Source organism: Columba livia, chromosome 8, assembly GCF_036013475.1.
Source record: "Columba livia isolate bColLiv1 breed racing homer chromosome 8, bColLiv1.pat.W.v2, whole genome shotgun sequence".
Lineage (NCBI taxonomy): Eukaryota > Metazoa > Chordata > Aves > Columbiformes > Columbidae > Columba > Columba livia.
The window spans coordinates 12,642,461-12,654,812 of NC_088609.1; the positions used below are offsets into that span (position 1 = coordinate 12,642,461).

Genomic DNA, 12,352 nt, shown 5'->3' on the forward strand with positions numbered 1-12,352 from the left:
TGCACAATACCTAGACAGCATGAGATATGCCAAACCACCTGAATTGCATAGTGGGATGCCAAAAGGCAGCAGCTGAGTTGCAGCGGCATCTCTGTGCAGCAAGAATGGATCAAGATCCTATAGCTATAGGTACCATAAGGTGACCTCAAATAGTCCCTGAAAATCCCGGCTGTCCTTGTTCTACCTATGGGCTCCCTGGTTTGAGAGGTGTTTCTTGGCAAACTGGCATTTGGAGAAGACTGCCAGCGTTGGCCTTGTTCTCCTGTCCCTGTCACGCAACCAAAACCACTGCTGGCACCAGCTGCTTTCCCTGCTCCCAGCTTTTGCACAGGTTGGATCTATACTGAGAACTCAGGACTGTCCCAGCCAGCGCTCCCTCAGAAGGTGCCTGGGCACCCCTGGGAGACAGCGAAGGCCAAGGAATGTTCCCTGTAGACTGTCTGGATGAGACCAACTGCATGAGATGTAGGCATGGGGGAAAAGAGTTGAATCATGTGGATATGAGTCATCATACTCTGCTTTGTGTTTGGGTTATTTTATTTTCTAGCCATAACCAGAGAGACCAGGGCATGCGTGGTCACTCTTCCTGAGGCACTGAACTACTAAAGCTGCTTAATGAAAATAGTACTTCGGTGAGAACAGGGAAAGAGAAAGCTCACTGCTTTTGCCTAGGTTTGCCCTGTGCTGGGGCTGAGGGCTGTCGTCCCTCGGGCTGCCATCCAGCTGGATCCAGCAGCAATTCATTCACTAGGAAAAGCAGAAAAAGAAACAAGAAAAAACTATATGAGGTTTCCATGGCTACTGGACTGTATACTTTCTTCTGACCATTATCACAAATTCTGCCATCCAAACAAGTAACAGATGTCAGAAATAATGTTTGGGTTTGGTGAGCATTCATTTCAGATACACCACAGGGAAAGGTCCTGCCTTTGAGCACAGGAAGGTGGCACATTTTAATCTGTGGGCAAAATACAAAGCATAGATATCCACAGAATCACAGACTGGCTGGGGTTGAAGGGACCTCTGGAGATCATCCAGTCCAACCCACCTACTAAAGCAGGTTCACCAGAGCAGATCGCACATGATCATGTCCAGGTGGTTTTGAATGTCTCCAGAGAAGGAGACTCCACAGCTTCTCTGGCAGCCTGCTCCAGGGCTCCGGTACCTCAAAGCAAAGAAGTTTCTCCTCATATTCAGATGGAACCTCCTGTGTTTCAGTCTGAATAACAGGTCAAGAGTAACACTGCATAAGGTTTTATGAAGGACTAATGTTTTGCAGAGAAATGGCACAAACTCTGACTTTAATATTCTAGAACAATTAAAGCCATGTGATCAGTTTCTGTTATCAGTGGTGCTGGACTGTAGAGTAGATTATCCTGTGTTTGTGTATTATATATTCAAGAGCAACAGGTGGAAGTACAAGTGGTGTTTCCTCTTCATTCCCCTGTGTGCCTGGTCAGCTTATCACTATTATTCAGATAACATAAAATACAGCTTAAAATGAAAAGCTCTCAAATTTTTCATTAACCACTAGGCCCTCTACTTGCTTTCCTATTATGCCATTTCCCCGGTTACAGCCCACGCACCTCAGTACAATTTTTGGAGCAATACCTGGATTCTACATTTGCTGCAGAGCCTTCTTCCCTCACTTCCCTGTTCGAGACGAGCTCATTTCTTTAACATACAAGCAGCATATACAAGTTTAAGGGCTGAAAGGTTCTGTAAAGAATTTCATATCTCTGCCCAAATTTCAAGCATGTAGTCTAAGGACTTGGCTAAACCAGAACCTTAGCACTGTTGATTTACTGTTCTTGTAACTCAGACTTTTTTTGCCGAAGTATAATACATCAAAAAACGCAGAGAATTTCCTCAGATCTCTTTGCTGACTAAACAGCCTGCATGAACCACAAGCAACTCAATGGTTAATAGTAATAAACTTCTCCCCCCAGCACTTGGTTTGAAAGGACTACAAGCTCTGAGTCATGGCACTGTTGATTTGAGCTTAACCCTAATAGCTCTGCTATGTCGTGGCTTATTCTTAAGTTTTCTTGGAAACAGGATAGTGTCAACAATAAACTTGTAAGGTTTAACACTCTAACACCAGGTAAACTGCTTTATCTCAATTAGAAGTATCATCAGTGTCCTTTGCACCACATCACAGAGTTGTAAAGTAATGCTGGAGCAAAAGCATGTGCCTGCTGGTATATGCTTGGAGAGGTTCTGGGAATTAATACTGCTTTGCAGAACTATTCCAGTTATTCATGTGACTCAGCGGCTGAGATCAGGATCTTCCTGCACTCGCATGGTGACGTGCTGATTCAGGCTGGTTCAGCAGTACGGGGTAGGAGAGACACCTTATCAAAAGAAAAGCCCTTTTTGGGGACAGGCTCTCCCAGCAGTTGAAAAGGAAATTTCCGTGGCGCTATCTGCGCTAGTCCAGTGGGGTGAGATTAGCAAGTTATTATTAGATCTGGATGATCTCCTTTACTCTGGGTAAGAAGGGAATAATTCTTTTCAAGCAGCAAAATATTTCTTTGCACTGCTGCTGTGATGTCTGCCCAGATGTGATCTCAGGGCTAAAGGCTGGTGCCGTGTCGAAAGCAAACAGACTCAACACTTCTGCTTTCAGGGTCCTACCTAAGAGCATTTCAGCCATGCTCAGCATTCAAGTTTTATTTATAAAGGTTTTAGAAAGGATTAATACCTGGCTAACCCTCGTTATACACATGTGGCACACAGGAACAGTAAATTGCGAGTCATCTATCAGCACCCCCTAGACTTATTCAACTTTGTATGTAATGACTGATTGAGACATTCATAATAGATTAACCCTTTATAAAACAATTAAATAGTATCTTGACCAACAGGGAACTCATCAGCCCCATTATGCACAGCAGACAGGAATTATGTGATAAAATGCAGGCATCAAGGATGGAAACCTGAGGATCTGAGCCAGTCACTCCGCACTCTCTTTGTGGGTAACACAGTCAAAGGACTGAGCTGAGTCCTCCAAATGTAGACATCTAAACCAGACCTATCAAATGGTAGCCAAAGCATTTTAAGTGACCTCCCCAGGATCTTACAAAACAGACCATGACAGATCAAGAACAAGACTCACATCTCCTAATTCGTGTCCTTATTTTCAGCCCACAAGACTGCAGCTGCCCTATAATCTCATGATCATCATTCTGCAATTCTTCGGTGAAGCTGTGAATGCATTTAATCAAGGGTCATAAATCTACCAGCTTCCAAAAAACAGACATCTTTTAATACTAGGCACAATGCAGTATGTTCGTAGGACCAGCCAGTGCAGTCAATATAATCCCAGCTACCTAAACACTACAGTATGGAGAAGTACCTGATGAAGTGCAAGGGTCACACCTCATACCAACTACTATGTTTTTGCAGTTCATGCTGAGACAAACAGCAACTACAAAGTATTTTTGCAACTTATTATACCTACTGCAATTCCAAAGTATCGCTTCCTCTTCCTACTGCCCCTTTGTAGCCTCCCTCCCCTGACCTTACAGTTGAATTTTCTCTTTCAAGAGCCATTCTTTTCTGTCTGATCTGCTGCTACTTCTCCCACAACAAATGGTACATTCAAAATATAGAGAAAACAGTACATTTAACCCCTCCAATGGGTAAAGGAATAATGACAGCAGCCCGTGATACATATGTGAATTCAAAAAAGCCATCTGCTGACATGGGCTTTAGTGGGTGTGAATGGATTGGAGCAGAAGGAGGTACTGTCTATAAAACTGAAAACAAGTCTGTCCAAAACAGGAAAAAAACCCAACCAAACAAAAAAAAACATCTCAGGATGTTCTCCCTTTCCACCCTGAAGATCTGGAAGACTTCTTAATTACTTCAGACTACAGCTGTTGATGTAGGCACAGCCTCTCCCAACTGCTTCCAGTCCTGAAAGCTGTGAACTCCTACCAAAAAGTGAACTGAAACATTTTCATCTCCATTAAAAACTTAAACACCAGGTACTCAGGGGCATAGATCCACATGGTATTTGAGGGTTAAAAAACAGAGGAAAACTGTAGCCTGGGAAAATTAGGGGCTTTCCATTCCCGGTATAATGAAATGACAGATTTAAAGTTCAGAGTGAGAAAAGTCATTGAAAGGAATTAGATTTCAAGCTTCCTGAGACACACTGGCTTTGTTTTTCAAGGCTATTGATAAATCTATCAGTCTCCCGATTACTGTCCCACCACCCCCTGAAAAACGCTCTAAAAAAAGGAATTTGCTGCCTTAATTGGAAGGAAAAGGGTTTAAAGAATATCCACTGTAAGGTCTCCCTGAAGAAGGAAAGTCCCTGGAGGCAAAATAATAATTGGTTTTGACCTTCCACAGTTAAGGAGGCGTTGGTAAAGCCGAGACTTAAACACAGCCTGACAACTGTGAGCTCCGATCAAATTCAGAAAGAGACGGAAATTGGATAAGCAAATTCCTTTTTGTTCATGACCCCGGACCCGCTTTCCTTTCCCCCTGCAGCATGACACATCAGAATCTTTCCTGCGTACCATAAATCACTTGCGAGACAGCAGTAGCCTTTGAATAGCTGTCTTATATTACGTTCATATCTTCCAGACAAGCGGTATTAGCAGTCACCCATCTACTCTGGAACAGCAAACACGTTAAGCACAGTACAAAGGCTTGCTGCAGCAAGGAAGGAAGCCGTGTGATTTCATTGCTGTTTTCAGCACGGTGTAAATTCCCTCTCTCAGAGTTTGGATGAACTGTTCACATTAGCACTAGTAGCCGCTTGCCAATTTAAGGAAATTTGGTTTTGAATGCAGAAACCGACAATCCTCATTCTGTCAGAAGCTGCAGCTGACAAAATGCTTTTCCTTTTCGTAAATTTGAGCTCGTAGAGGACGCTCTTTGCCATTCCCCGCCACTGCTCCGGGAAACGTCATGTTTCCTGCGTTACCTTCCGCATGGCAATTGCAGCTTGTCTCGGTGGCCCCGCGAGCTCCTGGCAGCAGCTGGAGGCACCTTCACGCTTCCCACAGCTTGTGCCTGCCAATGCTGCTCGCCCCCACTCAGCACAGCCGCCCTGGCCAAGTGCCCTTCAGCTGCCAAGGCCTATACAGGCTCCACGTATTATTTGTTACCTGCAAACTCCACCGCTTTTAGGTAAATCAGAGAACTCGAAACTCATTTTTCTGTTTTAAGGGCAAGTTAATAATGCCTCAAAGATCAGCAAAGGAAAGTTTTCCTTACAATGGCCTTGAAAGTAAACTTACTTGCAATTCTGTTACACTTTAAAAAGAGAAATGGCAAAGACTCACAACAAAAAGACCACAGACCAAATAAAAATGCATGAACTAATGGTGAATTTTTCCACCTTAGATGGCCGGCCAATTTGAGATGGTCACCACTGAAACCCGACTCTTGTAATTTGCAGATATGACTCACAAGAGTTGGAGGTCCAAAAGCAATAAGAGCACAGCTTGGAGAGATATCAAGAGTTTGGAGGCAAAAATTAGTTATTTTTAGGGTCTGATGAGACAGAGGTGAAAGTGCAAGTGGTCTACAATAAAGTAAGTGTGATGTCCAGGTATTTAGTTGAAACAGTTTCACTTTCCCCTGGGAAGGAGCTGAAAGCTAGGAATGGCTTCACATGGATAGAGTTACATGAGTTACGAGCAGTGGGACTGTCCCGGAATGCCAGCTCCACACTGACCTTTTCTCGAGTTTTGGGAAAAGCTGCTTTTTACACGTGCCTCCTACAGCTGAACCTCACCCTTGTTCCCATTAGCCATGGCTCTTCCAGCCTTCTAGGTGCCACGGCAGCTGAGTCCTGCTGAGTCTATGGAAAGGACCCAGTCCCAGAAGCGCTTCCTTGCTGGTTTTGGCCAGAAATGCCCAAAGAGTCAATGTGACATTCAGCGTCTGACAGCAAAGCAGAATATCCTGACAGTATCCAAGCCATGCTGCAGCTGCTGCAAGTCAGCAATGCTCAGACTCCAACCTGGCACCTTCCATGCCCTCAGAGGCCAGGGGCATTCGGACCGAGCTGAGTTCCAGCAAAGCAGCCAACAACCAGCACACAAAGCACAACCGCGAGTGGTCTTTGGAAGGGCCGAGTTTGGAACATATTTCAGAATCACAGATCTCTCCCATTTGCATCCTCCAAGTCTCTGCTACCAAAATGCTTCCCAACCATGAATCATAGAATAGAATCATAGAAACATTTCAGTTGGAAGAGACCCTCAGGATCATCAAGTCCAACCATAACCTACCTTTAGCACTAAACCATGTCCTTAGGAACCTTGTCTAAACACCTTTTAAATGCCCCCAGGGATGGTGACTCCACCACTGCCCTGGGCAGCCTGTTCCAATGCCTGACAACCCACTATGTAAAGAATTTTTTCCTAATATCCAATCTGAACCTCCCCTGGCACAACTTGAGGCCATTTCCTCTTGTCCTATCACTTGTTACTTCGGAGAAGAGACCAACACGCTCCATGCTACAGCCTCCTTTCAGGTAGTTGTAGACAGCAATAATGTCTCCCCTCAGCCTCCTTTCCTCCACGCTGAACATCCCCAGTTACTTCAACTGTTCCTCAGACTTGTGCTCCAGATCCTTCACGAGCTTTGTCACCTCCTCTGCACTCTCTCCAGTACCTCAATGTCCTTCTTATGATCAGGGACCCAAAAGTGAACAAAGGATCCAAGGTGGGGCCTCACCAGAAGCAAGTACAATGGTCAAAATCACTTCTCTAGTCCTGCTGGCCACATTATTCCTGACACAAGTCAGGATGCTGTTGGCCTGAGTGCTACCCTGTCGCATTCCTATTTTTAAAAATTCAGTTAATTCCTTTTGATTTGGGGAACTCTAGCAAAAGAGGACTCTCCTCCTTGCTCTGATTTTCATTCCACAGACTCAGACTCCTACACTGCAGTGCTCCCAGTTCTTCTCTCTACTACAGACTACAACCAGAAGGCACAAATTAGGAGGAGAATGAATCCTGGTCTATAATAATGTTCAGGCTGTGTGTAGGGAATGGGAATTAATAAAACTGGAACAGGCTCAGCACTGGCACTTTATGTAGGACAATACGTACCTCCTGAGCTGGGTCATGTACCTAGCATGTCCTTGCTGAAGTGCCAGCTTTGCAGAGGAATGCTGACACTTCCAGGGGTGCCGCTATGTACTGTAGTACCATAGAGCCTTCTGCAAAGAGCCAGCAAGGCAGGTTAGCTGGGAGCATATCAAAAAATCTATAAATAACAGTCTATAAACAAGGTCCTGTATAAGACCTAAAAATACCAAGAGGGCAGTTTGTCAGTTGTTGGGGATTTTTAAGTTATTTATTTATGGAGTTCTACTGAATGGGAACGAAGATTTAGAGCCAGATAAGAGAAAAGCCTCATATTTAAACTGCAAGATGCTCTGTGCCTTTAATGCCCCCAGGAATCAAAGGTGCTGCATTGCCATCACAATGGCACAACCCAGCCTGAAACCATGGTCCTAAAACACTGTTGACAATTTACAGTTGTTACTCAACACTTGCTCAGAGTTAAGAAAGGATGATCCTTGCTCCCAGGAAGTCTCAATTTAAGTAGCAACGAATTCTTGTGATTTTTTTTTGTTTCTGCTTCTTGTTTTTAACTTTTATGTTTTAACTTTTTATGTTTGTAGCACTTAATAGTGAAATAACAGGCTTCAGCCATTGATCTCAAAATAGTTTGAAAAAAACCCTCCACAGTTTTCAGAAGACAAACCAGAGCTTTAGCACACTAAAACCATTTGCTGGAGCTACCTGGGCAAGTCAGAGGCAGAAAAATCCCAGTTTTTGCTGCCATCAGCAAGGCCACAGTGACTCCTCCATCTTCTCCTATTTTCAACACTGTGAGTTGCAGGAAGGGGAGACCGGGATGGCAGGGGTGACATTAGGGCAGGAAATGAGCCAAAATAAGTGTCCTGAGTGTCACTTCCTAACACAGGAGCAGGGCAGAGTTTTCTACCACGATCCTTTAGCTCTCCTCATGAAGTGCTATAGCGGTTTCTCTTAAGAGCAGGTCAGATGAGGACCCGAGACAGACAATTTTCACATACCGTTCCAGCAGGAGGCCACAGGAGAGAGCCCAGCAGAGCCTTCCTTGCCTTCTTCATGGCACCTCAAATTTGAGATCTCTTCAATTATCCTTCCGCAGCTGTTGCGGGGTTTAAAACCGGCCATACTGCTGCGGCACGAGCATGTCCTCGGAGTCATGCCGTGGCATGGAGACTGATCTCTTGACTTTGAGGGCACTTTGCCCTACGTATCCTTTTAGGTCACCCCATTTGTTTTCAAGGTCTGTTGAATCCCTCAAATGTACATTTTAAAGATCGTCAAGGCAGAAGCTGCTGTGGTTTCAATGACACCTCTGTCAAATTATGCTCTCCTCGAAGAGGGGGGCAACCTCGCTTTCCACTGCCCAGACATCCATGCTATGAGAATGACACACCGCCAGTCACACTGTTCACACCAACTGTGGCAGTAAACTTTCTTTCAACTTTGACATTTAGTTCCTGTACGGTGACTCATGACCGCCTATGATGCTCCGTTTAGGGATGCAAGACTCAAAAGCCAATGCAGAAAAAAAAAATCAGCAAGCTACAGAAATCAGAAAGAAGCATTTGCTGAAGCGAGGCGCCTCATCATTTTTATGTACTGCAAGGAGGAAACAAGAGATGAGGACAAGTACCAGTTAGTATGTCTTTTTGCAGAGAGAAACTAGCAATCGATATTTAAATTACACTTTACTAAGTGTACTTTTACCTGGTGTACTTTTAAAAAAACTGTCTACCAGTCAATGGTGTCACAAAACCATCAGGCTTAACAAAACCATCAGGTCTTCCTGTTTCCAGAGTTTTAGAAAAAAATGGGACCACAAAGTTGTTTTGGAGTGCATTGAATAAAACTATAAGGACTACCACATGCATTCCTTATCTTTTTCAGCCTGTTTACAATTTTTGACCGACTTACAGCTCCTAAGAGAAACCTGAGTGATGAATGACAATCTGTGTCCTTTCTGAGCAGGTCTGAGATTTCTCAGGGAGGTGGAAGGGGACAGCAGCAAACATGTTCTGTTTCTGAAGGAACAGGGAAGCATGTGGGGACAGGGCCATGTCATCGTCCTGAGGAATCCACCATGGTGAAGCCAGGACATCAACCACAGCTGACCCAGACACAACCAAGTCCTCCCGCCTGCCCCTTCTAAATTTACTAGCTATGTTGTGGATCTATTTATGTAGCTGAGAGAGCACTAGGAAAAAATAATAATTCTTAAAATCCTAAATTAACTTTCTTTATGTGGGTGTCTAGAATTACTTTACAGATGCTAATTAGGACAAACACCGTTGCATATAAGAAATTAATAATGTTGGCTTTGTAGATATAAGAGATTGTTTTCTTAGGCTGAGCTAAGACATTCTGAAGACAAAGCAGCACACAATTTAGCAATTAGCATTGTCTTAAAATTTACATTATGTGCAAACATCTTACAAGGACATGCTCTGGCTTTCTCAAAGACTAAAAAAAGATGCTCCTTCGAAACTTTTAATTTCACAAGGAATACGTCCTCATACCTTCAGCGTATACATGAAGCCATGAAACCTACCGTACAGATGGAGCTGATCTCTGAGGTCGGTGACAGCTCACACATTCCCAAAGCAGTGGATGGTGTCAGCTGAAAGAGCTCTTGGTTCCTGCTGAGCTCTGGTGACTTCACCAGATGAAGAACAGCCCAAAGTGCCCAAGTTTGCCTGAAGTTTCCACCTATGGGCATAAACTGCATTACCCAACTCCTCTAGCAGAACATCTGTATACAGCTAAATGAGGGCATATACTTAACTGCTGACTGGAAAATGTCCAAGTTCACCTACTGGGAAACTCAGCTCCTTTCCCTCATCTTACATCACAGAATTATTTATTTGCCTAAAGGCAGTTTGAGGCAATTAGTACATTCAAAGGTTGGTATTAAGACTGCTATTGATAGTGGCATTGGGAAGCAAATTGCAGTGAACGTCAGTAATCTGAGCATTTTTGGACTAGAACAGTGTTCAGATTAATGAACGTTGATGCTATTTCAAGGTTTTGTTTGCTAATATTAGTATGTAGTCAGACACACCAGAGTGCTGCGTTTCTTTTTTTTTCTGTTTTTCCTTAAAGCCAAAGGTTTGACTTAAGACAAAATGTAGCCATGGCAGCAGGAGTGGCAGAGGGGATCACACATCACCATTCAGCTGGCCGAGTCATTTGGATTAGCAGGTTTTGGAACAAAGAGGTTTCAGTATATTTAATTAACTTGTCTTAGAGTTCTTGATCTTGTTTCAAACCACTCAACCCCTGAAGTCTCTCATGACTCAGTGTTTCTAACCCAAGATTTGCAAGAGAAATTTTGGACGCACCTAAGTTGTTTAGGATCTTGCTAGTTTGGGAAGAAACTTACACTCATGGAAGGTGTAAAAAATAAAAACTACTCTCCAGAATCTAAGTGTTTGTCAACAAATATAGCTAATCATAACTTACTGTTTCACCTGAATATTTACGTAGGTAAGAGAAACAATTATATTGCTCATTCCTGTTTCCAGCTGAAGTGTTAGCAATTTTTGCTTCCTTTCAACTTGGTAATAAGCTCTAAAAAGCTTCAATATATGTATTTTACATAAGTAGTTTGGAAAGGTCAGGCCTAAGCATTTGATATAAGGAACAAACCCAAGTTATTAGACACCATTGGAAGACTAAAACATGTTCATGCACACTACTCAAGTGATGCTTATCCAGTTATGCCTTGTGCGCCTCAGTCAGACCACCACGGCAGAGATCATGTCAGCGCTTCCACTGTCAACTTGAGATAGAGTTTAGAAATGAACCTGAAAGCGAAGCAGAAGCTTTGACAAGGGAATATCCATTTCAGTGCTGGGCCAGAAGCAGCTTCCTCAATTTTAGCACATAAAAAGAGATGGAAATACAAAGTTAGTGATTTGAGCTGGATTTATCGCACTTGCATGAAGAAGCCTGGGGGAAATAGCAAATGGTAGGAAGGTCCTGTACAGCAGTGCCTGGAGTCCTGTGCTCACACAACCAGCTCTCAGGAGGGAGAACCCGGCAGAGTGAACACGCTGCAGGCAGGATTTACAGTGGTAAGGAACAGGGCAAGAAGATGATGGATGCTGGCTCTCCTTCCGCCACCTCCCCTCCCCAGGTCCTCTCTACAGCTCCCTTTCATTCACCCTGACAAATCTGAGTCCTTGGTGCAAGAGGATGGGACAGTAGTTCCCCTTATATATTTTTTTTGTTGCTGAGGGATGAAGCACTGAAACAGAGACATCTTGGCCATGCCTAAAGTCCCTTGCTTGCACCAGACACAGCCCACAGAGAAGAGGCAGAAGAGCAGTTTCATTAATTCTTCCACTTGGCACAGTCTTTGGAGAAGCCTCAGGTATTTGGTATCACACAAATATTGTAAAGAACCCTGACCTTGCTGCGAAATGTCTATTTAACAAACCATCACCAATGGACTTCCAGAAGGAATTATATCTTGAATATATTTTGCTTTTATTTATAATAAAGCCATTAAAGAGTCACAATGTGCCAACAATAGTGCTCTGGCACACAAGCTGTCATAAGAGTCTTCTAAGTGGAAGGAAAACCAACTCTGCCAGAGTTTTGTGTGTTGTTTGCAGTCAGAGAGTGACCTGTCGGTGACCAACATACTCAGCTAACATATACTGCTCTTTACACAGATTACATCACATGATCTACATGTTGCTTACTTGTTACAGAACACTAGTCATTAAATAAATATTAATCTCATAGGTGGGCATCTTAACCAGGTGTGCAAAAATAACACCAGATGTAAAGAAATAACTTATGTATTACACACGCACAAGTGGGTAACACAGACATGAAAAGCGACTGTCAGGTTCACCCAGCTGCTGTCATTAAAGGTACATCTCGAACACAAAAGCAAACGTCTCACTGAATAGTCCACCAGTTTAACAGATGGCTTTTTTGTTTGCAGGTAGACTTTTATAACTTGTGCAACTTTAAGTCATTGAGGTTGCTTGACAAATAAGTAGGAATTGCTTGCCAGATGCTGGCGTAAGGGAGCAGGGGTAGAATGCTTTCTATTGCAATCTCTATAGGTCTTTAGAGTATACCATACTGTCCAGGTGCCCTCTGACAGTCCCTTATAAATAAACTCTTACATCTTTCACATAAGATCCTTTCCCCAGATATTTTCAGCTCATTACATTTTATAGAAATGCAGACACCTTCCCAAATTCAAATGATGAGCCTGCAGTTTCTTCAACAGCACATTATGGTGTAGATGCTCTAATCTG

The 12,352-nt window shown here is 43.4% G+C and overlaps 1 protein-coding gene across 33 annotated transcripts in view; it reads right to left on the reverse strand.

Annotated features, from left to right (window-relative positions):
* FGGY (FGGY carbohydrate kinase domain containing) overlaps positions 1–12,352 on the reverse strand; it is a 309,627-nt gene that overhangs the window by 159,136 nt on the left and 138,139 nt on the right. For 6 of the 33 annotated variants that reach the window (XM_065072030.1, XM_065072058.1, XM_065072040.1 and 3 more), the window contains exon 3: positions 9,625–9,782. The exons of the other annotated variants lie outside the window; for them this stretch is intronic. The gene's annotated coding sequence lies outside the window, so the exon portion shown is untranslated. The remainder of the gene's footprint in view (positions 1–9,624; positions 9,783–12,352) is intronic. 33 annotated transcript variants of the gene reach the window in all.